The sequence below is a fragment of the Triturus cristatus genome, chromosome 8 (assembly GCF_964204655.1).
Source record: "Triturus cristatus chromosome 8, aTriCri1.1, whole genome shotgun sequence".
Classification (NCBI taxonomy): domain Eukaryota; kingdom Metazoa; phylum Chordata; class Amphibia; order Caudata; family Salamandridae; genus Triturus; species Triturus cristatus.
In genome coordinates, this window is record NC_140591.1 from 1,528,324,555 (window position 1) to 1,528,350,128 (window position 25,574).

The following is a 25,574-nucleotide window of genomic DNA, read 5'->3' on the forward strand; positions in this document are numbered from 1 at the left end:
GGTGGGGGCTTGTACCCAAAATCAGGATATAGCAAAAAATATTTTTTCAACTTTGTGAACTTATAAAATGTTTTTAATAAAGGCATTCTTTCATCTTCATTAAAGATTTATACCATGTCTTATGTGCATGTTCCTAGACCTTACTCCTGGCAACTGCATACAGTTGTGGGTCTTCGCAATCTAGTGCCATCTTCTTGTTACACAGAGGCAGCTTGTGCACTCATAAATGCTGTATAAACCTGGACCATTTTGAGGAGGCAAACACATTTTACCAAGTATGATTATGAATCTTGGAAGGAATATCTTTTCCTTCTTGCACAACCTTTATTTTTCTTGGGTCATTGGAAATAGGTGTGTCAGGATTAGGTGTGTGCGAAATTTACGCGATTTGCTTCGTGTCATTATGTGGATTTCCTGCAAAATAATGCATTATTATGTGAACTACAAAATCCTTAATTTTGAGCTATATGTGCTAACGTGAAATGCGTCCTCTGGTCAATTTTCGGCACATGGACGCATTTAAATTAAAGCACTGCGAACAACTGCTGCTCGTGTTCTCTTGTTTGTGTGTATTCATAGTATTTTTTAACACAAATGTCACCTAATAACACAAAGTGGTGTCATTTCAGAAATTTTGCATAACAAACATTACATGAAATTCCCCAAATTCCGCAAATTACTCTGGCATAATGTAAATTTTGCCAAGGCCTTCAATGGGCTTCATTCAAAAGGAAAACTATGTCTTTGGAAATATATTTCGAGGCAGTATCACTATATTGTGGTATCTAGTGATAGCTATTTCAACAAGGGGTTGGGCCTATACTTACGTCCAGACTAGGCCACCTTAATACTAAGGGAAATAGAGGGGGTGTTTAGGACGTGAGCTGTTCTAATGATACTTTCAGGAATCACCACCTTTAGTCATTAGGTGGTTGTGTTGCTTTTATTTCACCTTCTCTTATTTCATTAAAAGTACAAACTATTACGACATTTGATTCATGTCATAAAGGAGGACACTGTACAATATTCATAAATACAGATAAACATTGACATAAAGCACATTTCAAACAGAAATACTTGAAAAAACCAAATCAATGAACAAACAAGAATATATACAAAAAACAATATGACAAACATCAGACTAGTCCTTATTTGTATGGCAGTGCAAATAATTAATGCTTGTTAGACGAGCAACATGCCAGATGCAGCTAGATCAACCGAGGTTACAACAGACAAAGTCCTGTTTATATAGGGTACATTCCATAAGCTGGTAGTGGCTGTTACTAGCTGTGAGGGGGGTTGATGCGTTTCTGAACCCAAAACATTCTAAGAGTTCTCCTCAGGACCAAAACGGGGTCGGATACTATTGAAGTGGAGGAATCCGGAATTGCCTTTACGGTAGTAGCAACTGTTGAAATGGACTTTTTTCTTACTCCGGTGATGACTGAGGGAATTGGTGAAAATCAGATGCTGCACATTAACGAGCATACAAAGAAGCGGTTTGGGACCCGAGAGAGTTGGTACGTGCTCTGGTAGAGCGACCGGCAGGTAATTCTAACAACAAATCCCCATATCCATGGATAAACGTACTGTCAAGGCACAAACTGAATGATAGCTCAGGAAAGGTTTATTCGACTTCTCCGCTACGCATTTCGGCGTAAATAACATTGTTCACACATGTGAACAAGGCTATTTAAAGCCTAAAAGCGTAGCCTTGAAAGTACATTTATCCATGGATATATATATCTCATCCTATTAACCCATAATCCCTAAACCCATAATTTACCCTTACCACCCCTTAAAACCCATACCCACCCTAAAAACATCTTTGCCACCCAAAATGCCATACCCGCTCCAAGACATAAAATTACCCTTACCACCCATACAACCCTAAAAAAATACCCTTGCCAACCAAAAACCCACAAGCAGCATAACTCCTAAAATTTCTCTTGCCACTCAAAATCCAACACCCACTCTTAACCCTTAATTTACCCTTAACATCTAAAATCCCTTACCCACCTAAAACGTCCCTTTCCACCCCAAAAACCCACAATTACCCTAAAGCCTAAATGTAGCCTTCCCACCCAAAAACCCATACCTAGCCTAAAACGTAAATTTACCCTTTCCACTCAAATAGCCATAACTACCCTAAAATCTAGAATTACCCTTTCCACCCAAAAAACAATACCCGTTGATAAAGACCCCCAATCATGGTGCTACTTTTAAATCCTGAGTTAATGCTTCCCCAGACCAAGCGTTCGAAATCAGACTGCGTATCAGTATGGAAGGTTTGTGACTACGTCACCAGTCACTCTTCTGTCTAATGTAATATTGACTATACCCAGTTTAAACACGGATATTGATTCTATTGGTGTAAGGTCGGTGTGGGATGTAAAGTGCTGACCCCTGCACTTGTATGAAGGTAGAAGTGCCACGGCCCTTGTCGGGAGGCCACTGCAGCTTGCACCACCAGTTACCACTGCCAGTGCAGTCAGTAATGGTACCCACACAGGTGCAAACCATCACACTGCCACATGGTTGCAATTTTGATGGTTCAGCACCCCCTAAGCTATAAGAATGGCTTGGGTGACAGGTAATGAGCTGACGTGTAGGTACACGAGCTCAGTTACCTTTCTTCCACCAGTGACACTGTCTAGGAAACAGATTGCTGCATAGTTTAATTAATTAAACTAGCATGACTTTCAGGCATGACGATGCAGGTTCAAGTGCCCACACAAGTTGATACCATGAGCTGTAGTTCAGAGGCAAGGGCTTCAGCATTGTGGTGTCATGGATCCCTCTATGGCAAGGGTTCAAGCCCCAGAAATGGTGTCAAGGTCACCTCTAGGCTGGGAAGCTGCACAAAAATTAAGAAAGGAAGAGAAAATATTCTAAATGATGACTGTCTCTGCCACAGGAAAGGCTTCTACAATACAGGTGCTGACTTTGGATGTACCCCCATCAAACTACAGCGGGAGTCCTGATCAGAGGAGGTATATTTGGCGTTGATCAGTAGTGCATGCACTGCCGTGGTGGAAGCGGTCTCGTTTGGGAACGGCCAATATGAGGATGGTGGGGGCATATTTTCATGCAAGTGAGATTCAAAGGACACAAGCCAAAGAGAAAGAGAGCGAATCAAAGATGTTTGCAGATTTCTTGTTTAATCTCTGAAAGAGCCTGGGCCTTGAGCAGCAGTACAAACTAACACACACACACATATGCACACACTCTTTTTCTCATCAGAGCACCCTTTATACTTCTCATCTGCCTGCATGAACTTGTCCGTTATCGTCTGTGTGCATGAGCTTGGCACTTTCGTCTGTGTGCATGAACTTGGCAGCTTTCGTCTGTGTGCATGAACCTGTGTGCATGAACTTGGCAGCTTTCGTCTGTGTGCATGAACCTGTGTGCATGAACTTGTCCGCTTTCATCTGAATGACAGTGCAGGTAGGATGCCATAGATGGCCCCTTCGGTTATCCATTGAGACCATGGGACTAGGTGACTGCAATGCAGAGATAGCACATGCAGCTGCCTGTGGTTATTCCCCATAGCACTTCCTAAAGCGGGGGAGGAAAGGAGTTTATCAGTAAAAAGTCCCCTGTCCGGGAGCCACTGCCGGTGACCAATCAGCGGCGTGCTCAATGTTCACGCAGCACGCGCATAGGATAGAATGACAGCGTGGATAGAGAGACTACACCACACCTGCTCACAGTGCAGACACTGCATGGTGATTGGCACTACTGCCAACCAGGCTGTAAGCTTGAACACAAGGCCTGCCAAGTGTGCAGTGGGACTCGAGCTAGTGTGGACGTTGTGGCGCAGTGATGCCAGTCTGAACCCAGAGGGCGGCCTAAAGCGAGACCGGAGGAGAAGGAAACATATTAATGGTCTCATTGCCATAGAGGAGCTGGGATGTGCTCACACAAGTGTGTCTGCTGCAACATGACCCTAACACCACTGGCAGTAGTGTGACAAAACCTAAGATCGGCATCCTGCGAAGTACTCAGAGGGGGGCCTCCACTACTCTCCCATACATGTATTTTTTTTTTAAAACCAGTGACTTTTAATTGCATGCCTATATATATGATTAATCACTTCATGAAAACATTGAGCAACAGGAAACATTGAGCAAGTACAGAGGAGCAGAACAGCAGTAGGCAAGCTTTTAAATCCACACATTACTTTTAAGCAAACAATTTTGATGTGGGAAAACATTTAGAATTACAAGAGGAGGCAAAGTTTAATAACAATCACAACAGAGATTCATCTGCTTCCAGTTCCTTCCTAACACCTACCTCCCCTCTAGTGGCACTTGCTCGCCAGGGGCTGAACCCCCAGGTCCTTCTCACTGCCAGGATGCTTCTCTACTCCAAGTGTGCCCTGTGCTCCCAGGGGTTCTCCAGAGCTGCCCGCCCCCCTTTCATAAGTGCTCTGACCCACTAAGGGTGCACATCCATTCTCAGGGTGTACCACACTCTCGAGGGTGCTCTGTATGATCCACTGAGTGCCTTTAGGGCTGCTCCTTAGCTAAGGGGTGCCTTCCACTCCTGGGGTGCTCTGTCCCTTGTGAAGTGATCATCACCTCCCGGAGTGCTCTGTACCTCTTGAAGTAATCATCACCTCCCGGAGTGCTCTGTACCTCGTAAAGTGACCATCACCACCTGGGGTGCTCTGTCCCTCGTGAAGTGATCATCACCTCCCGGGGTGCTCTGTACCTCGTAAAGTGACCATCACCTCCCGGGGTGCTCTGTACCTCGTGAAGTGACCATCACTTCCTGGGGTGCTTTGTCCCTCTAGTGGTGTTCCTCTCCTCCTGGGGTGCTCTGCGGTTAGGAGTCCTCACTTCTTGGGGTGCTCAGCCCCTTTACAAGTATACCTCATCCCTTTGGCTTCTGTACCTGCAAACGTGCTCTTTGAGTCCCCATGAAACCTACCTTACCCGGCCTTCAAGCAAGCCATAAACAAATCAGCAAAGCTCCAGTCGTTGCTAGCAGACAAAATCACTTTCAGCAAGAGAAAACATGCCTGGATGGTAATGTTCAACTATAAATCACTCACCCCAGCACCATACCTAACCATTACGTTCTCGGCCCATAGAAAACTACAATTAATGGCCCTTCGTTTAGGTAAATTCTCGTCCACTATGGACCAGCCTACTTGGGTTCACGATGGGCCTAAAGATTGTACACTATGTGGGAGCAATAAAGAGGACCTTGTTCACCTTTTTTCTGTATTTGTCCTAAATTATCTCAAGCACGTGTCACTTTCCTAAAACAGGCCATGAACATTAGCGGCATAAGAAAATGTAGATCGTCAATTATTGCGGCCTTGGACCCAACAGGCACTCCATTGAATTCCCAACTAATAAAGTTCCTCTCGGCTCACGCACAAGCATTAACAAGCATTGGCATAGCCAATAGGTCTCGTCTTTGGGACCTTATAAGTGTTTAGCCAGAGATAGTGACTTTTCCTATGTTTTTAAGCTGTGCTGTACATTACTTTGTAGAATGCTGCAAAGTTATAATAAAGAAGTGTTTAAAGAGTTTTTGTTACCTTATATATGACCAAGAAAGCATTACGTACAAGTGAAAGACTATATTAAAAAAGTATTACCTATAAATAATGTCTTGATCTAAGTTTGTTCTTTAAATGCTGGCAACTTGTTTCTGCGTGTGCCAATGCTTGCTTATGTTTGTTTTTGTTATGGGGGGGCCATAAATAACAGGAGGCTGAAGCTTGGGAAATAGTACCTGTGTAACAGTGAGATAGTTAGTGAGTTAGTTAGTTTGTTAATGATAGAGTTGGTTAGTTAGTTAGTGAGTGAGTAAGTTAGTGAGTGAGTGACTTAGTGAGAGGGTTATTCAGTGAGAGAGAGAGTTAGAGAGTTAGTTAGTGAGAGAGAAAGAGAGTTATTTAGTGTTTGAGAGATATAATTAGAGAGTTAGTTATTTAGAGAGTCAGTTATTGAGAGAGAGAGTCCATGAGAGAGAGAGAGAGAGAGAGAGAGTGTTAGAGAGTTAGTTTGAAGAGAGCGTCCGTGAGAGATAATTAGAATTAGTGTTAAAGTGAGTTAGTCCGTGAGAGAGAGATAATTAGAATTAGTGTTAAAGTGAGTTAGATAGTGAGAGAGTTAGTGAGAGAGATAGTGAGAGGGAGTGAGATAGTTAATTAGTGAGAGAGTAAGTTAGTTAGTGAGAGAGTGAGTGAGTTAGTTAGAGGAAGGAACTTACACCAGACCTCTTGTGATGAACATAACCGTGCAGTACACTACACAAACATTGCAGTATGCACAGATGTCATGGGCACACAATTACAAGTGAAGATCACAGCAAAAACGTAAACTTCTAACTGTTCTACTACGTGGACTAGGGGACATTGCAACATGCCAGTAGCTAAGGGCAGTCAAACATGCATGGCAGCTCCGCGGCAGTGAACTCGATGGATGACATACTCACAATGCACCAAAAGTTATGCTCGGTACATGAAGAATGTCCACATTATGGAAAGGTGGCATTTCAGATGCCTGTTACATCTGCATTGACTGTATGTCTTTCATGGTTCGTGCCGCCATGTGACTGCCGGCCACGTGACTGCCTGCCAATGGTGGAACAATATAGGCTGGGTGATGGAAAGGGGAAGGCGATAATGCAGCATTAAAGGGGGTGAGGGGGCTGTTGGCGGACGAGGGTCTGCCTCCACCCACCCTTCTGGGCACCAAGTCTGCCCAAGAGCAAAGCCGCCTGGAGCTGCTCAGCAAGTCCTGGAGATGTGTCAAACCTTCCATGGTCTCTCGCGATACAGACACTTCACACACGAGCTGGAAACCTACTCCATGAAGCTCATTTTACTGCTCACCCGGAGTGACAGCTCCTCTTCACCAGGTAAACGAGGAAAGAGTATAGAAACCGGGGTCACGCTGAGGTTTGAAGGCCTACTCAAGGCACCAACTTTAGAAAAAAGCACCATTTGAACTTGTCTCAAACTACGCAGTCACTGGGAGTCTCAGCCGAGGTGCCAAGGAACGTATGAACAATTTCAGAAAATTAGCATCTCACATGTTAGAAATGGGATTTCTGGTTGGCTAGGGCTTGCGCCAAAGCCAGGCAGAAACCACCACTCTTAAGTCAGGGCTTGGGAGTTACACGCCAAAGATAACCCCTGCTCACCCCCTTGGTAGCTTGGCACGAGCAGTCGGGCTTATCCCGGAGGCAAAGTATAAAGCGTTTGCGCGCGCACACAGCAACAACACCCTAGGCCCACCACAAAAGGAACTCCACATAAGGATATATATAAAAATAGCCTTTGTATTATACCAAAACACATTAGATAATATTCACACACATTACACTGTGCCAACTGGCACTGGGCGGAATTTACAGGGGACTATTTACACAAGACAGGGCCACATGGACCACTCTCAGAATCATCACAAATCACCAAATTGTAAATGTAGAAATGTAGAACAAATAATAAATGTAGCGCACAACCAGTAACCACTGGTAAAAGGTAAGTACACCCTACGCAATCCTAAACACCTTAGGCATATATCACGCAGGGGTTCATGAACTCACTAGCATCATTTCTACTAGAAAAACAATCTCCTACGCATAGACACAGTTAGGAAAAAAATAAGCATAAAGGCAATGCACATGGCGCAAGAGTACACACGCAAAAATAACCATGTACCCTAGGTGAGGGCACAACACAGGAAAACTGTCCCCAGGCCAACTTGGCCTCTCAGGGGCTCAAACGCCCTTTGTCCAAAGGGTCAGGGCTGGGCTGCGCACGCAGCCAAGGCAGAAGGCGCAAAGGATCAGGCCTAAACGTTGCAGCTGCCCACTACTTGCTGGGCAGCTGTGCAGGCCAGAATGTCTAACAGGAGGCCTGGGCTCTCACTGGCCCTTTCAACAAATATGCCCAGCGTTGGAGCCACACGGGGCTCTGAAGCAATTACTGCGCAGCACTGGAGCCAACGAGGCTCTGGAAATAAACTATACCCCCCAAAAGAAATAGCGCGGGCACCACGAAGGGGCTGGGGAGCCTCTCCTCCCAGGGGCTCCCCTTTTTGGAACAATGTCCCCAAAAATGCCAGATTGGAGCCCCACTCACCGGGACTCCTGCGGTGGTGTCTCGCTCCTCGGTTGCTGACTGCACGGGGCTGGTATGCGGCGGGGGCAGGCACCGTCAATGTGCCGCGGGCCCCCTCTGCCTCGCTCCCATATGGCTGCAACACACGGCTTCTCTAACCTTGGCGGGGGCAGGCACCGGCACTGTGCCTCGAGCCCCCTCCGCTCTAATCTTGAAACTCAGGCGATTCCCGGCACCGGTCCTCGGATCAGGACCGGGCAGGTGGGGCGTACTTCCGCACTCGCGAGGCTCTCCCCAGCCTTCGGGAGCCACGAGTGCTATCCGCTGTACTGCCTCTCTCTCTTCTGGCCGGACGCGACTTCCGTCCTGCGGCCCACCCCCAGAAGAGTGCCTGGCTTCCGGTATTCCTCGTAGCGGCTCACAACAGGCAGGACACTGACTGGCGGATGGGGCTCCCGCTCCGGTCCGGAAAAGCACAAACCTGCGGGGTGGGCACCCGATTCACTTCTGGGCAAAATGCGGGGTAGGCTCCCGCTTCTCAAAGGCACGCAAATGCGGGGTGGGCTCCCGCTAGAGAGCCGAACGCGGGGTGGGCTCCCGCCTATGTTTAAATTAAATAAAGTGGCGGGGTGGGCACCCGCGACCACAAGAGCATACACGCGGGGTGGGCACCCGCCAACGATCACTGCAATGCGGGGTGGGCTCCCGCCGAAAACAATTAGAAAAGGCGGTAGTTATGCGGGGTGGGCACCCGCTTCTTGGAATACCGAGAATTGCAGGGGAATCTCCACGCCGGGGATTCCCTTTTCACGATGGGCAGCTCAGCTTTTGGACTTGGCCCTTCTGGCAGGTTCACCCCTAAAACTTTTTGCTTTTAATTGTGACCTGGTGTTAGTGATTTTTGGCTTCTGCGCACTTTACCTCTGTGTCCCAGGGTAAAGTGTGTGCGTGTAGTGAGACTGACCTGCCCTCCCATAGGAATGAATGGGGAATGTGTGTGTCCCTGGTAGTTCCTGATGCGTGGGGAGTGCAGGTGCGAGTTTGGTATGTGCGGACTCGTGTGATGAAATGCTGCGCGATGATGTGTGCGGTGTCAATGTCCCTAGTGTGGAAGTGGCACTTCTAGAAGTTGGCATTTCTGTGTGCAGTGTGAGATGTGCCTTGTCTGGCGATTGGCTGGCTGAGGTCATGTGATGGGCTAGGGAATCCCCAGAGTAAGGATGAGTCACCCAGTGGTGAATGGGGAGGTCAGCAGCCAGATGGGTGGGAGGAGTACACCTAGGACCTGAATAGGGCTGGGCTTTCCCCACACAATGCTGGCTCCGCCCCCTGTGGTGCGACTGATGACCCTGGCCTGTTCTGTGAATAGGGAGAGGGGCTGAGCAAAACAAAGTGCTCAGGAACCAGTTGCATCTGGTTCGCCCCTTCCCTGCACCTTGAGACAAAGGTAACCTGTGTATAAAAAGGGGCTGTGACCCCATGAATGTTGTTCCTTGCTGATCCTAACTGGGGGGGCCTGTTGCTGCTGCTGGGCGCCAGGAGAGACCGCCACTAGGGACTGCCTCCCTGCCTGGAGGGCCCTGTGAGCTGGCCCCTGGGCCCAGCCCTTGCCCCCCTGCCACCTTTATTTCCAGGAACCTTGCCTTGTTTGGAGAAGCGCCTTTGCTGAAGAGCGCCTTCGTTGTAGCCAGCAGCGCTGCGCTACGATAATTCACGAGGGAACCCCGACGTAGGGATTCCCCCACTTTTGCCGTGTTTACTAGCAGGTGCCCACCCCGCATTGTGGCGCTCATTCGCGGGTGCCCACCCTGCTTGCTGCCGAAGAAGAATCACCGCTATGGTCCGGTCCGTAACCGGAAGTCAGGCAGCCTTGGAAGGGACAGGGGCGTGGCCCAGCACAGGAAGCGGACGGGAGCCTACCCCGCGATCCTGCAACAAAGAGAGTAGCAGGAAGCAGTCCGGCAGCCTCGCCGGATCCAGGACACAGTCCCGGTCCAGAAACGAGGGACCGGGTGAAGCCAGGCGGAGAAGAGAGCCCCGCGCACCCACCGGAGGAGGCGTCCCCCGCAGTGAGGAGGCCCGCGTCCGTCCGGTGATTGGGGCTCTTGCCTGCAGGGTGAACGGGACCGCATTGTTTGTTCCTAGAGCCCTGAGAAGGCTCCAACGACGGGGCCAGCCTTGGTTGTTTCAGAGCACTAGTGCGCTCCAACGGGACCGCATTGTTTGCTTAAGAGCCTAGAAGGCTCCAACGGTTGGGGCAGTGCTTGTTTTAGAGCGCTAGCGCGCTCCAGCTACAGGGGCATTTTCCTTGTTGTGATAAGAGCGGCCCCGGAAGGCAGCGGGCCGCTCCAACGTTGTCCCATGGCCTATTTGTTAAAAAGCCCACGAGGCTCCCCGTGACTGGGGCACATTTCTTTTCGTGTCTTCTGCCGACCTAGAGCCCACGAGGCTCCCACGTTGTTTTGGGGCGTTCCAGAGCCCAGAGAGGGCTCAAAAGGCACAGCGGTGCCCAAACTCATTTTCCCAGCTGCCCAGCACTTAGTGGGCAGCTGCAACGTTTAGGTTGTGGCCTGTGCAGTCTAGCCCTGACTCTGCTGGACAAAGGGCGTTTGAGCCCCTGAAAGGCCAAGTTGGCCTGGGGACAGTTTTCTTGCGTTGTGCCCTCACCTAGGGTACGTGGTTGTTTTTACCTGTGTGCATTTGCACAATATGCATTGCCTTTATGCTAAGTTTATTTCTAACTGTGTTTATGCATAGGAGATTGTTTTTGCTAGTAGAGATTATGCTAGTGAGTTCATGGTCCCCTGCGTGATGTGTACCTAAGGTATTTTAGGATTGTGTAGGGTGTACTTACCTGTTACCAGTGGTTACTGGTTGTGCGCTACATTTATTATTTGTTCTACCTTTCTACATTTACAATTTGGTGATTTGTGCTAATTCTGACAGTGGCCCATGTGGCCCTGGCTTGTGTTAATAGTCCCCTGTAAATTCTGCCCAGTGCCAGATGGCACATTGTAATTTGTGTGAATATTATCTAATGTGTTTTGGTATAATACAAAGGCTATTTTTATATATAACCTTGTGTGGAGTTTCTTTTGTGGTGGGCCTTGGTTGTTGTTGCTCTGTGCGCGCGCAAACGCTTTACACTTTGCCTCCGGGATAAGCCCGACTGCTCGTGCCAAGCTACCAAGGGGGTGAGCAGGGGTTATCTTTGGCGTGTAACTCCCCAGCCCTGACTAGAGTGGTGGTTTCTGCCTGGCTTTGGCGCAGGCCCTAGCCAACCAGAAATCCCATTTCTAACATCAGCGCTGCGGAGCAGGCCTGCTCCTCTTCACCTTGGCGATCTGGCGCTTTTACCAGGATAAAAGGCAAGCGCGCTGACACCCAAGTAAGGCACTCTCCTCAATAAGCCAAGTGGTTCCCTAATTAAAAGCAAAGCGATAGAGTCCCAAGTCCAGGGTAAAGTCTTTCAGGAGGCAGGGGGGCAAGGGCTGGGCCCAGGGGCCAGCTCACAGGGCCCTCCAGGCAGGGAGGCAGTCCCCAGTGGCGGTCTCTCCTGGCGCCCAGCAGCAGCAGCAGCCCCCCCCCCTCCGATTAGGATCAGAAGAAGAACATTTTACATGGGGTCACAGCCCCTTTTTATACACCGGTTTCCTTTGTCTCAAGGTGCAGGGAAGGGGCGAACCAGATGCAACTGGTTCCTGAGCACTTTGTTTTGCTCAGCCCCTCTCCCTATTCACAGGACAGGCCAGGGACATCAGTCGCACCACAGGGGGCGGAGCCAGCATTGTGTGGGGAAAGCCCAGCCCTATTCAGGTCCCAGGTGTACTCCTCCCACCTATCTGGATGTAGATCTCTCCATTCACCACCGGGGCAGACCCATCCTGACTCCTGGAGCCAGGCTCACCAGCCAATCACAAGCCAGACAGTCACTTCACATTTATGGCAGCGTCTAGAAGTGGCACTTCTATATTAGACACAGTAACGCCGCACACATCATCGCGCAGCATTCACTCTCACGAGTTCGCACATACCAAACTCGACCCGGAACTCCCCACGCATCAGGAACTACCATGGACACACACACTCCCCATGCATTCCTATGGGAGGGCAGGTCAGTCTCATTCAATGTAACACAGAGCGCACGCACTTTACACTGGGACACAGTGTTAAAGCGCCTAGAGGCCTAAAACCACTTACACGACATAGGGAAAAAGCTAGGATAATCGCAAAAATTTTAGGGGTGAACCTGCCAGAAGGGCCAAGTCCAACATCACACTTAAGATGTAAATCTACAGGCACGTTCGAGATCAGTCTAAAGTTATTACATTCAGATCATTTTAAAGGCGCTCTTTTCTAAACTAAACCACGTACAAATTCACTACCTCAGCACATCTGCAAAAGGGTTCGCAGCCCACTTGGGGAAAGCGCCCACGTGCATGTGAGGCACTGGGAACCCTCGTCATAGCAGCGTGGCCCTACCCTGTGACAGGTGCTCCCATGGCCGACCCGCAGCTGTGCATAGCAGGGGCCCGGGCCCGGCTTTACAAGGGCTCCCGGTGGTGGTGACAGCACACGAACCGGGAAGCTGAAGATCTGCTTCTCCCCTCCTAGCAGCGAGTGCTTGTCTGCCGTGAACATGCAGGGAGCAAACGCTGCCACTAGAGGGCAGTGTGAGTACAAAATCAGACTTTTCCAAGGCATGCAATGGGGCGTGACAGCCTGAGGCAAGCTACCTTAATGGTGTCAAAACAAACGTGAACAAGTAAAGCAAGTGCACAAGCGCGGCCCCGAAAGTTAGAGTACTCGTTTTCAAGCACTCGCACTCGTGCTTGTGGCGATATCCACCTTGCGAGAGTGAGCAGCGGCCATATGTTTGTAATTAACGTGGCCATGCCGCTGCTTGCTCCCGCAAGGTGGATGCCGCCACAAGCACGAGTGCAGTGCTTGAAAAGTGAAGACCGATTGCTAAAGGCCCTCCTAGGGCAGCGCATACACGCTGCCTAGGCAAGACCTAAAAATGTTGCTATCTAAATACGAGCATGGGAAGGATGCAAGCCATCCTATCAAGAGAATGATAAAGAGGCAATGCTCTCAGGAGGAACAAACAGAAGAAGTGGATGACAATTCAAGATGAATAAGGAAAGACATTGAATAAAAAGCGAGCACACAGGAGTGAGAACAAAGACAACCAATGTTAGGAAGGGTTGGCCAGGGTCAATATCAAGTTTTCGATACAATCCACAATAGGATTTCACTTCCCAGACAGCAAAACATGTCTGGTAGGCGAGGGCTAAAAATGTAACCATTTCAAATATGTAATTTCTGAAAAGGGTTTAGGTTTAATCCTTTTCTATGCCGTGGGTGTGATGATAACTATATGGTTAGATGGTGAACTCTATTATGACTATAAATTACGCCAGAGGAAGGCACAGAGCACAGAGAACCCCTTCACTCTTCCCTCGTTAATGGTGTTTGAACAAGCTGTACTGCAGATGAGCTACTTCAGCCGAACTCAGCAGCAGAAAATAAAAACAGACAAGCTACTTCCTGCATTGTTTTAATAAAGTAACCCGCAGCACAACAATAAATGCGTGTCACAGTGGAGGCCAAAGGAAACGACAGGGGAAAGAAGTAGATAATCAGCCCCAGCTCCAATGCCCTCCACCCGACCTTCCGTCAGTCACGCCATACGGTAAGCAAGCTTATATGTCACGTCCTAAAACCACACACTGCTAAAAACAGCAAACTAATGCCTGATCCCGTCAATTCAGAGTCTCACAAATTAATATAATGTACGGGCTGCTCGGATGTCACGAGCTCATTTTAATGTAGCCTTTTCATGTTTTGCGAATCAATGGAAAGTTACCAAACGGCAAATCCCGGATTAAAAGCAGTGTTTTACTGAAAAAGGCCTGTGTGTTTAAAATGCAAGAGGGCTGGGCTAAGACACACGAGAACTGGATTCGGCTTCCTGGAGGGTGGTGTTTCCCATCAAGCAATTAGATAACATCAGAGGCCAATTCGAAAACGGAAAAAGACAGCCATTCTTGATATCGAGAGGTTTGGTTTGGGTTCCATCTAGAGGTGGTGAAAACACATGAAGCTTCAGGAATGAACCCGCACTTAGCACCAAGGAGGAATACAATATTTAGTACCAATGGAGCTGGAGCAACATTTAGGAGATTAACGTGCACAATATAAAGATTCTTCTAATAATTTCAGCACGCGAGTAGAGCTATTTTTCTGAAAAGTGCATCAATGTTCAATATGGATGCCGAGACACAAACCACAGAAAAGGTCAATCACTCAGCCGAGAGTTATATTTAGGTACGGAGAAAACCAGAATACATCGCGATGGTCCAAGAATGTGCATTTTTGAAACAAATTAAAAGCACCTTCTGTTTGCGAACGCTTTTGAAGACTTGACAATTAAATACTTACTGTGGCCCTGGCTTCTGCAACTCGCGCCTTCTTTAATCTGGTTTTTGCTGCATCCATATTCAACCGCTTGATGTGCAATAGTTTGCGCTCTCGCTGAAAGAGTTAATATTTAGTTGTGAATAGTCATGTGCGTGCAAGTAATGCATATCAATGCAAACCCATGAATAATTTTGCAGAAATGACATAAATCCATTAAACAGGCACTGCACGAAGAAAGCAGATTAGGCTGATGGGAATACATATGTTTGACCAGTGGATGACATCTCTAACTAGTAGACAGCCCAACATGCTAGAAGTAAAAATAAATACATAACAAGCATTGGCCGCGCCGCCGTGAAAGCGAAAGTAATCGCGATCACAGCGAAAGTGATCGCGAGGTTGGGATGCGCTGTGTGGCAAGCATGCGAGTGGTGCACGCGCAGCAGTGATTTGCGGCTGCGCGCGTGCACACTCACGTGAACGCAAGTGCTAGGCCAGCGAGGTCTGGTAGGTAGCACTTTGGAAACCCGTATACTAAATGTCGAGCAACAGCGCATGCGCTGTTCTAGGCTCGACCTAAAAAGGAACCCTGTGCCCTGCTCGCAAAAAGCAAATAAGACGGCCTGCTCAGAAGCAGATTGTACTCCCGAATACAATGCAGAATAGTACCAGAACACTGGGAGGAACACTTTAATCCTACACAGCGGCCCAGTAATTAATCATCGCTCCAGAGTTACCGAACTGTAAACTACGCACGTTAAATTTTTTTCCATTTTTTAATGATATTCTTCATACGTAATTTTAGTAGAAACTAAAGGTGTTCACTATTTTTATGAAACAAAAAAAAAAGGGGGGAAACTTATCATTTTTAATCGCAGCATTCTGTTTTAGTAATTGCATTGTTGTGGTTTTAATTAACTGAAACAATAAACTCTTTTCATTGTTGACTTTGCTATACATATGGCTTTGGGGTCGATGCTCAACCCCCGCTCTCACTACACCCGTCTGTCACTCCTTTGCCGCTTTCTCTTCCACAGTAGGCCTACATTCAAACTTAAAGGAGCTCAGGCCAAAGTCGTTCATTATAAACTGCTACAATTCCTCAATTCCTTTATTATCACTTTTGAGAGCTATGCAGTTATCATTCCATTTAGATTAGCAACACAGCTTAGCAAGCCAGTGTCCTGACATGGCAGACGGCTAGGAGGGCTCCCCAGGGCTAGGAGCCCAGGGCCCCACACACTGGAGCAGTTCGAGGTCCAATTTGTTGCCCTTGATCACTAGCCGTGTGGGAATCAGTGACATGATGCCAATGTAGAGCCTTTCCTGGCATAGCGGTGGCTGTACCTGACATCTTGTAGGCCTCTTTAGCATACACCCTTTGCTTAGTGGCAGTCTGTTGTGGGGTATTTAGAGCATCCAGGACATGACGGTATCCATCCCTGGTATAATGCAGGCCACCCATGGCATATTGTGGGCATTGTTGGCATTATGTGGCCCTTCTCTGGTACAGAGGTGCCATAGAGTAAGGGCAACCATGGCATACCAGCATAATTATGGACAACCTCTGCTGGTGTGTAATAGGCACCCATAGCATGGGATGGTGATGCTTCGTCATCAAACCAGGTTCGGTCCATGTCTGGCAGCAGCGCATGCGCAATTGATGAAAATGGTATTCTGATGGCCCGGGTCCAAATGTGAACCAAATCTGAACTTGCTGAAACAAATGTTTGTGTTTTGGGACAAAAATCTCACTTTTAAATAAACTTACTTCAAATGCTTTAGTGGGAATTGGATTTGTTTAGCCATATGTAAATTTGTATTTGTTAGCAAAAGGCGGATAGTTTCAGAAACTGAAAGATGAAAGCTTGGAAACAAAGGAAAGCATTTTTCAATATGTATCGACAGCTAATAATACGAGCCGAGATGTTGTTTCCTTGGTGCGAGAGGGAAGCATTTCATCATCTGCACAGATGAAACTTGTATCAACCTTGACACTGCTTCTGTCTGAGGCCTGAGCCTGTAAGGCTGGTGTGTCATGCCTCCTGTCTTCATCGTGTAATTTCTCTGTAACGTGATTAGTAGCATTGCTGTAGGGATCTGTAAAATCGGTGTACCCTTTCTATCTGTGGCATGACATTGCGAGTTCTGTGAAACATGTATTTCCAGCCTGCCCTTTCCAGGAGGAGCGTCATAAAATATGAATGAAAATCTACTTGATGAATAAAAGGTTGAGTGATGTAGATAAATATTTTGAATGTTATAGGCCCTGTAAAATGCATACTCTGATTTTCAAAAGTACCTGTGGGACTTTTGTCGTTTTGGCAGATTTTCGGTCAAATTGTGTTAAGGATGTTCTATTTAATCAGCACACGTTAAGAGTCTTCTTAAGAGAAGGTGAATCATCAACATTCTCAGAGGAAGTCAGACTTTCTTTGTAAAAAGTGATCACATTGAAATTTTTCATGAGTACCTTTCTAGAACCCATCATTTTTTTTAGTTCGTTTAAGTAAAGTTTGGTCTCGAAATTGAATCATTTGGTACGATTTCTATGACTATTGGGGGAGAAAAGAACATTCTTCCCGGAAGTTATTCCGACATATTCGCTTCACTTTCTTGGTGCAAATCTTCAGGCGTATTTACATCCCATCACTTTCAAAGGTCACCTGTTACCACTGAGCTCTATGCACCTTGAGGAATCTTTCGTGCACCCCCACCCCTCTGGTACAAAACACCCAGCCCCTGTGGTACACAACATCCAGCCCCTGTGGTACACAACATCCAGCCCCTGTTTGTAGCACACACTATCCAGCCCTTGTAGCACACAACATCCAGCCCCTGTGGTACACAACATCCAGCCCCTGTAGCAATCAACATCCAGCCCATGTGGTACACAACATCCAGCCCCTGTGGTACACAATATCCAGTTCCTGTGGTACACAATATCCAGCCCCTGTGGTACACAATAGCCAGCCCCTGCAACACACAACATCCAGCCCCTGTAGCACACAATATCCAGCCCCTGTGGTACACAATATCCAGCCCCTGTGGTACACAATATCCAGCCCCTGTGGTACACAACATCCAGTTCCTGTGGCACACAACATCCAGTTCCTGTGGCACACAACATCCAGCCCCTGTGGTACACAACATCCAGCCCCTGTAGCAATCAACATCCAGCCCCTGTGGTACACAATATCCAGCCCCTGTGGTACACAACATCCAGTTCCTGTGGCACACAACATCCAGCCCCTGTGGTACACAACATCCAGCCCCTGTGGTACACAGCATCCAGCCCCTGTTTGTAGCACACAACATCCAGCCCCGGTAGCACACAACATCCTGCCCCTGTAGCACACAACATCCAGCCTTTGTGGTACACAATATCCCCACCTTTGGCATACAACACTCAGCCCCTGTGGCACACAGCAACCACCCCTGTGACACACAAATTCCACCCCCTGTGACACACAAGTTCCACCCCCTGTGACACACAAGTTCCACCCCCTGTGACACACAACATCCTCCCCTATGACACATAACATTTACCCCTGTGGTACCAAACATCCACCCATGTGACACACAACATCCACCCCTGGGGCACACAACATTTCTCAGTGCAGATTTCATCTCCATCCATGCTAGTATTTTCTCAAACCAGCGCATCCCCAGAGGAATCCAAATATGATTTGGAAGCAGTAACCAGCAGCTGGGCCTCTTCGCTCGTCCCTTGAACATTGCAGTTGTTCTGTATCAGCAAGAGAAAGTTATCCAGAGAGTTCTTGTCTGCAGGAAGGTACCCAGTCTGAGAAGTTGCTACACTGAATGTGTAAAGGGGAAGTTTAAACCGGTTGGAACCCCCTCTCCAGTCCCGCTTTAGGAAGTTGTTCCACAGCTGCAGGTCAGACGAGGGGTGGTGATCACTCAGAGCAGCTGGAATACAGTCGGATTTCTCAAGACCACATTCAATCCACGTGTTCACCTTCAGGCAAAATGTTTCAGCACAAAATGGAGCACAAGGGTAAACCAGGCCACGCGGGCCATGAAATCTTGTTTCAGAGCAGGCGCATCATCCTTACCGTCCCAGCAGCACTCCAGGCTCCTCATTTAAATCACGTGGGTGATGAAATGTGCTGCAGAAACCTATGACAAGTAGACCATTCATGACAGTTTTATTCACCCGGTGTGTGTGAAGTGTACATTCTGCTCAAAATGCTTGTGGAAAGTATGTGCAAAAATGTCTAATCTTGGTGCACCCCATGCATATGCAAGCACAGTGTGACAATCGTACTGCACACATCGGCAGTAAGGACAGGGCTTAATTTGTGCAGGAGGTGGGCTCTGGCACTTGTTTTTGAGAGCCAGGGTTTATTTTTCAGCATGAGACTTTGACTAAGTACAAGAGTTCCAAAGGCAGAAAGGAAGGAAGAAAAGAAGAGGAAGAGAACAATAGAAAAACAAGCACAAAGGGAGCAAGCACTTTTAAAGTCAAAAGTTCTCAGCTCTCAAAGGCAGAACTATAGGCTTTGAAAATGGTTTATTATTTATTTTTCGTATGTGTCATTGCGTATGCACTTGCATGGACAGCAACTTTTCAATTTTTCTATTAAAGAAAATCTATTCCAAGATGACCACTGACGCGTGCGCATGAATAGGAATGCATAGAGACCATTCTTAATTTACCAATCTAACACAGAAAAAAAGTAGGTGATTATCCTGATACCACTTTGAAGAAGACCATCAAAAAATAAACTAATAAATAAAAACATTTTAACATTCAAAATGGTACAGGGAGTGTTAGAATTGGGGGTCTCTAGTTGGCTATGGTGTACACCGTTGTCCAAGTAGGGACCCTTCTTCCTAGTCAGGGGGGTAACACTTCTAAAATAACCCCTGTTCACCCCCTTGGTAGCTTGGCACAAGCAGACAGGCTTATCTCAGAGGCAGTGTGTAAAGCATTTGTGAACACATACAGTAATACAGTGACAACACTACAAATGGACACCATACCTGTTTAGGAAAATAAGTAATCTTTATCTAAACCAAACAGACAAAAACGACAAAAAATCCAAAATACAGTTATCAAAATAAACTTCTTAGAAGGTAAGAACAGTTCTGTCCATAGCAAACTATAGATGCGACACTTTTAACACAAAGTAACTTGGAAGCATCAAAATCAAAAACAAGAACAGCTGCAGGGAAGGTGATGCGTTGGTTTCTTAAGGGCAGGGAAGGTGATGTGTTCGTTCCTTACTCCAGGGGAGGTGATGCGTTAGTTCCATACTGAAGGGGAGGTGATGCGTCGGTTTCTTACTGTGCAGGGAGGTGATGTGTTGGTTTCTTACTGCGGCCCCGGTGCGATGCATGGGGATTGGGGATGCGTCGGTTCTCGATGCAGCAACAGCACTGTGTTGGGTTCTTCAGCCTCAGTCCCAAAATGCGTTGGTTCTTGCAGCCGCACAGATGGGCCTGCGTCAGAATTGGTGCGTGATCTCAGACTCCGTAGACTGGTGCACTCAATGTGGCGTGTGGCGATTTCTCCAGCCGCGGGCAGGCAATGCTTCGGTTTCTTCAGCGGCGCGATGATGACGTGAAGAAATTCTTCCCGCATGGTGGCAATGTGTCGGAAAAACACAAACTGGTATGGATGCGTCACGCTTCTCTTAGTTGCGTTGCTTTTCAGCTCCAAATAGCAGGAACAATCTCCAGAACCCCAGAACAGCAGCAAACACCTCTTGGCAGGTCAGAACTCCCAGCAAGGAAGTTCAGGGGGGCTGAGGGTGAAGTATTTGTGTTCCTGAGACTTCAGAACAGGAGGCAAGCTCTACTTCAAGCCCTTGGAGATCTTCCTCAAGCAGGGGTCACAGCTTAGTCCTTGTCCTTTCCTTGGCAGAAACACCACTGCAGGCCAACCCCAGACATCACACAGCAAGGGGGCAGTACTTCTCCTTCAGTTTCTCCAGCTCTTCTCCTTGGCAAAGGTTCCTTTTGAATTCCAGAAGTAATCCAAAGTTCAGGGGTCTGAGTCCCATCCTTTATAGTGCATTTTTCTTTGTTCTCTGGAGTCAGAGGTTCTGTGCTCAGTCCAAACCCGTTTTGTCCTCTCTGGTGCAGCTTCTCTGCAGGAGGTAGAGCCAGCATTGGGTAAGGCAGACCAGGCCCATTCAGGTGAAAGAGAATCTCCTCCCCCTATTCTAAATGCAGCCCAGGTCTATTGAACCCAGCCCTGATTCATCCAAGAAAGGTAGGACACACCTCAACCCCCAAGTGGCTGTCTACTGGGGGGTTGCACATCCCCAGCCCCTGTCACTCCAAAGCCTGACAGCCAATCCACAAACCAGCAGAGGCACACAGGATGGCTAAACAAGAAAATGCCTACATTCTAAAAGTTGTATTTTCAAACATACAATGTAAAAACCATTGTTACTAAAAAATGCATTTTATAGTCCAGGCATACTAAACTTTACCTTCCTATCTTGTCCCAATGGAAAGTTATATTTATAAGATATTATTAACAAACTCCAATTCTATCCAATGGGACAGACAGCCTTTCAATAGTGAAAAACGAAATTCACTGTAATTCAGAACATGTTACACACATCACAGCATTGCCTACCTATCACAGATAGTACACTCTGCACACTGGGGTTCCTTGGGCCTACCAAAAGGGTGACTCGCATGTCAGAAAAGGGAAGGTTAGGGCCTGGCAAGTGGGTGCACTTGCCAGGTTGCCATGGCATTTTTAAACTGCACACAGACACTCAAGTGGCAGGTCTGAGACCCTTTTGAAAGGCTGATTGTGCGAGTGGCACAATCAGTGCTGCAGACCCACTAGCAGAATTTGACTTATAGGCCCTGGGCACACACAGTGCACTGTACTAGGAACTTAGTGGTAAGTCAAATAAGCCAATCATGGAAACATCAATCCATATACACAATTTACAGAGGGAGCATTTGCACTTTGGCACTGATCAGCAGTGGCAAGGTGCCCAAAGCATATAGACAAGCAAAAATGAAATTCAGCACACAGCAAAAATACACAAGGCAAAGGCAAAAATGCAGGGGGAAATCACATCAAGGTTTCCTGGTTTAACACAGAGTAAGAGAGGGAAACATTGAGTGGGTGAGACAAAAAAGGGAAAGTAAGGACACAAGAGAGCATCCAGCATCACTTTGCATCAGCAGGTCCCCCATTAAAAAAATAAATGAAAATAAATGTGAAGTGGATTAGAGAGTAGGTTACTGTTTATAATTTTGTGCAAATTTCTCCAACTGCAATACTTTTTAGGTCGAGCCTAAGCAGTGCGCACACGGTCTCTTCAAGACCTTATGTAATCAGTCTGTGGGCCTCCAGTCCATTCCCCTTCTTGTTATTACCTGCCTGCATTGTCATTCGTCCATTCTTTTTTTCAATTCGTTTAAGGCATGCATTTGTCATTCCTCTTTTACTGTCCTCGTTCCCCAAGAGCGGCGATCAAGTACAATATTACTCCTCAAGTTAGTTTTAGAGCATCTGTTTTCCAAACTACTTTTTTTGTTTCGTTTCGCTTAGCCCATCTCCAGTCTTTTGGAAACTCGTGTGTCCTTTTATTTTTGGTTTTGTTTTGCCATGTCGTTTGAAGACCTTTTTTTGGTTTCTCTTAGACCATCTCCTGTCTTTTGAAAATGTTGCCTTTTTCTTCCTTTGTAATGTTAATCTTTATTTTGGCTCAATTTCTGTGTTAAAAATAAACATTTGTAGCAAGTGTTTTTCTTACTATTCATTTTTGCTGTTGCTTAGCCCGTCTCCCGTCTTTTGGAAACTCATGTGTGACTCTGTTTTTTGGTTTCGTTTAGCATGTCTTTTGGAGACCATTTTAGGTCTCGCAGACCTAGTGATGGAGCGCGCATGCGGTCCTCGCTCTGCGAGGCTTATTGTCATCGATACGATGTCAGAAGGGGACTTGGAAGCCCCGCCCCTTCTTCCCATTGGCTTGCGTCATAGCTTAGGCTAAACGCTGGCTTTCTATTGTGAAGGAGGATTTTTAGTCTCTCCTTGTTACCGCCCTGTCCACTTTTGGCCCCGCCCACCAGGACTGGATCCTTTAATTGCGGCGTGATACTGTCTCCTTTAATTAGTGGGTGAGCACTTTCTTTAACTTTAATTCGGAGCGCAGCGCCCGCTTTAGGGACACCACACTCTGTTTATTTATTTATTTTTACTGTAAATCGGAGCGCAGTGCTCCGTTTATTTATTTATTTTTCCGCCTTATTTGCATTGAGCTGGCGGGTTCACCCTGTGATTAGAAGCAGTGTTTCTCCTCAGATGCGTGATGTACACCATTCTCCTAGTAGGCCAACAGCGCCAGTCACCCATACCTCCACGCTTTCCTGCCGCCTTTGAGGTTTGCACCTTCAGTCACTGGCTGTCTCTCAGCGGTCCATGCTTGTGAGTCTGTGTAGACCTCCATGGGCAGAGCCCATCCAAGCTTCCATACTGATTTTGGAAGCTGTAAACAGTTACGTGTTTATGCCCGGCAGACGTGATTTTTACGGACTGCAGACAGTGAAATGTGACAGGTAAGAGAAGATATAGAAAAGACAAACAGGCATAGTCGACTCTAGAAACCTAATAATAATAGTAAACATACCTTGGGGCGCGGAACATTACGCGAGAAAAACTATATATAATCAATCAAAACAGACAATGGAAATATGGAAAATCATCAGTAGGACACGCAAAAAATGAGTACAATAATACTTGAGATCATTTTAAAAGGCGATTGCGCAAAGTGTATTTGAAAGTGTTTTTCCCCAAGGCGCTAGTTCTGATTCTGATCACATTTTGCATTTTAAGATGTCTGGATTGCTAGCTGTTTTGTCCTTATCAGTCCCTCTTTTATGTCCACAGTCCCTGCGGCTGGTAGACTAAGTCACTGACGGGCTCCTCCCACACCGGCCTTGCCCTTCTGTCACTCGTCCCAGTGGTTTGTCTTCTCTTTAGCAAGGGATTATCCCACAGGACATTTGAACAAACCATGGCTTTCGCCACTTGGCAGTTCGTTCGCGCGGTGTCCTCCTTCAGCGCCTCACAGGCAAAGAAAGGTCATCAAGCATGTGACGGTGATCGGCGGGGGGCTGATGGGCGCAGGCATTGCACAGGTGAGACTAAGGGGAGGGGAGGCACTGCAGCTCAACAGAGGTCAGGCCGCGCCTGCCTTGGGATCATTAGAAAAGCATGATGCAGGGCAGCCTGAGATCTCCCTAGGAAGAATGGGGGGAGAGCTCCATGTGGAATAACTGGGACAAAGGTTTTCGTCAGGAGTCTGTGGTGGTGGCAGTCCGGAGGTCTGTAAGGAGCCAACTCTCGCAGCTGACAGGCATTTAATCAAAGTCTAGCTTTCCATAAGAACACACAGAGCCAGCACTCTAATCTGTAAACTATAGGATTAGCAGGTATGATACTGGGTTTACAAATTGCTTTTTATGTATTTTCATAGTATGTATTCTGTATTTCTATGTTGATGAGCGCTATCATTCTCTCCTATACTGTAAACGTGCACTCCTTCTATTTATGGGAATTGTCCCGTATTTTTTGGTCATCCTACTTTTCCTCAAAGCATTGAATGAGGCATAGTTAACAGTTTTTATGTTTTTGTTGTGTTCTGAATGGGTAGGGTATTTTGAAAATTGCGAATTTAGTAACAGGGCATCTTTTATGTTGCGACCAGGGTAATAATATTGCTTTTGATTAGACACTCTGCAACATTTGTCAATCTATATAATTGATCATCTTCTCGAGGATTGTCATCGCGAGCATTTGCTTTCCACACTACTTCACACATCCACATAAAAGTTTATAACCCAGGATTTGAAACATTTGGTAGCACAAAATCTTCATTTTAACTTGTTGTGTTGCCTAGCCGCCATAATTGTGAATGGGTCACTGAGAATGTTAAGCAGTCAACTCCCTTTTACCCTCCTTGGAACTCACTGTGTGATGCAGATCACAATTCAACAGTATTCAAGCTGCGTGAATCATTCAACAAGTTTACAGCATAGGGGGCTATTATAATGATGCTCTACTCCAGTGTACAGTACTTACAAGTTTCCTTCACACTTCACCTAACGTGTAACAGCTATATCACAATTAAACCACGTCTGGACAGTCGGGTAACCTTACAAACGTTTGGAGTCACCAATTGTCATAATTTCAGGCTTCAGGGCCCCAAAAAACACCATCCTCTGTCACCTTAAAGCACTACACTCCAAAAACTGTTGCGTCATAAAGGACGTACTGTAATGTACATGTACGTGATGGCAGTGACCGCTAAACTTGCCTACCAGGCCCCTGCCTATATTCTCGGTTTTGGGTACTTTTGGAACTCCTATTTACTTTTATATTTAGGTCAAGCAGTAAACTTGTGGTATATTTACAGTGGCACTGACATATATAGTTTCCTGCTTTCCTTGCCAGTTTCGAGGGTTGTGGTTGTTTTGTTTGGCCTCTGTCTGGCCTTTTATTCTTGCTTCACCCCTCCAAAATCAAGCAGAATGGAATGTTACGCTCCATAACACACAATCACACAACACATAATACCAGTACACTTGATGCCACAAAATTACTCCATAACACACACTCCCACTCCCCATAATCCATATAATTACTACATAATCCGTATAATTACTATTCACATAATACCACTGCATGCCATGCCACATAATTCCATTACACATGACTCCACTCAACACCACACATTCCATGCCACACAATTACACAACAAACAATTCCAATCCAACCCACACAATTCCAATCCACACCACATACATGCACTCCACTAACGCAAAGCTATCCACACATTCCTTACCAAACTATTCAACTCCACACATTTCAAATCCACACCACATAATTCGACACCAAACCACATAATACAACTCAACAATACAATTACACAACACACCAAATACATCCAGTACACTCCACACAATTTCACATCCTGCCACAACATTCAACTGCACACCACATAATTAAACTCTTCGACATACCACGGCACAACAAAAAATGTAATTCCTTATTATTACA

The 25,574-nt window shown here is 46.7% G+C and overlaps 1 protein-coding gene across 3 annotated transcripts in view; it reads left to right on the forward strand.

The window, feature by feature from the left end:
- LOC146806066 (solute carrier organic anion transporter family member 2B1-like) overlaps nucleotides 1-25,574 on the forward strand; it is a 456,740-nt gene that overhangs the window by 211,289 nt on the left and 219,877 nt on the right. The window lies entirely within an intron of this gene.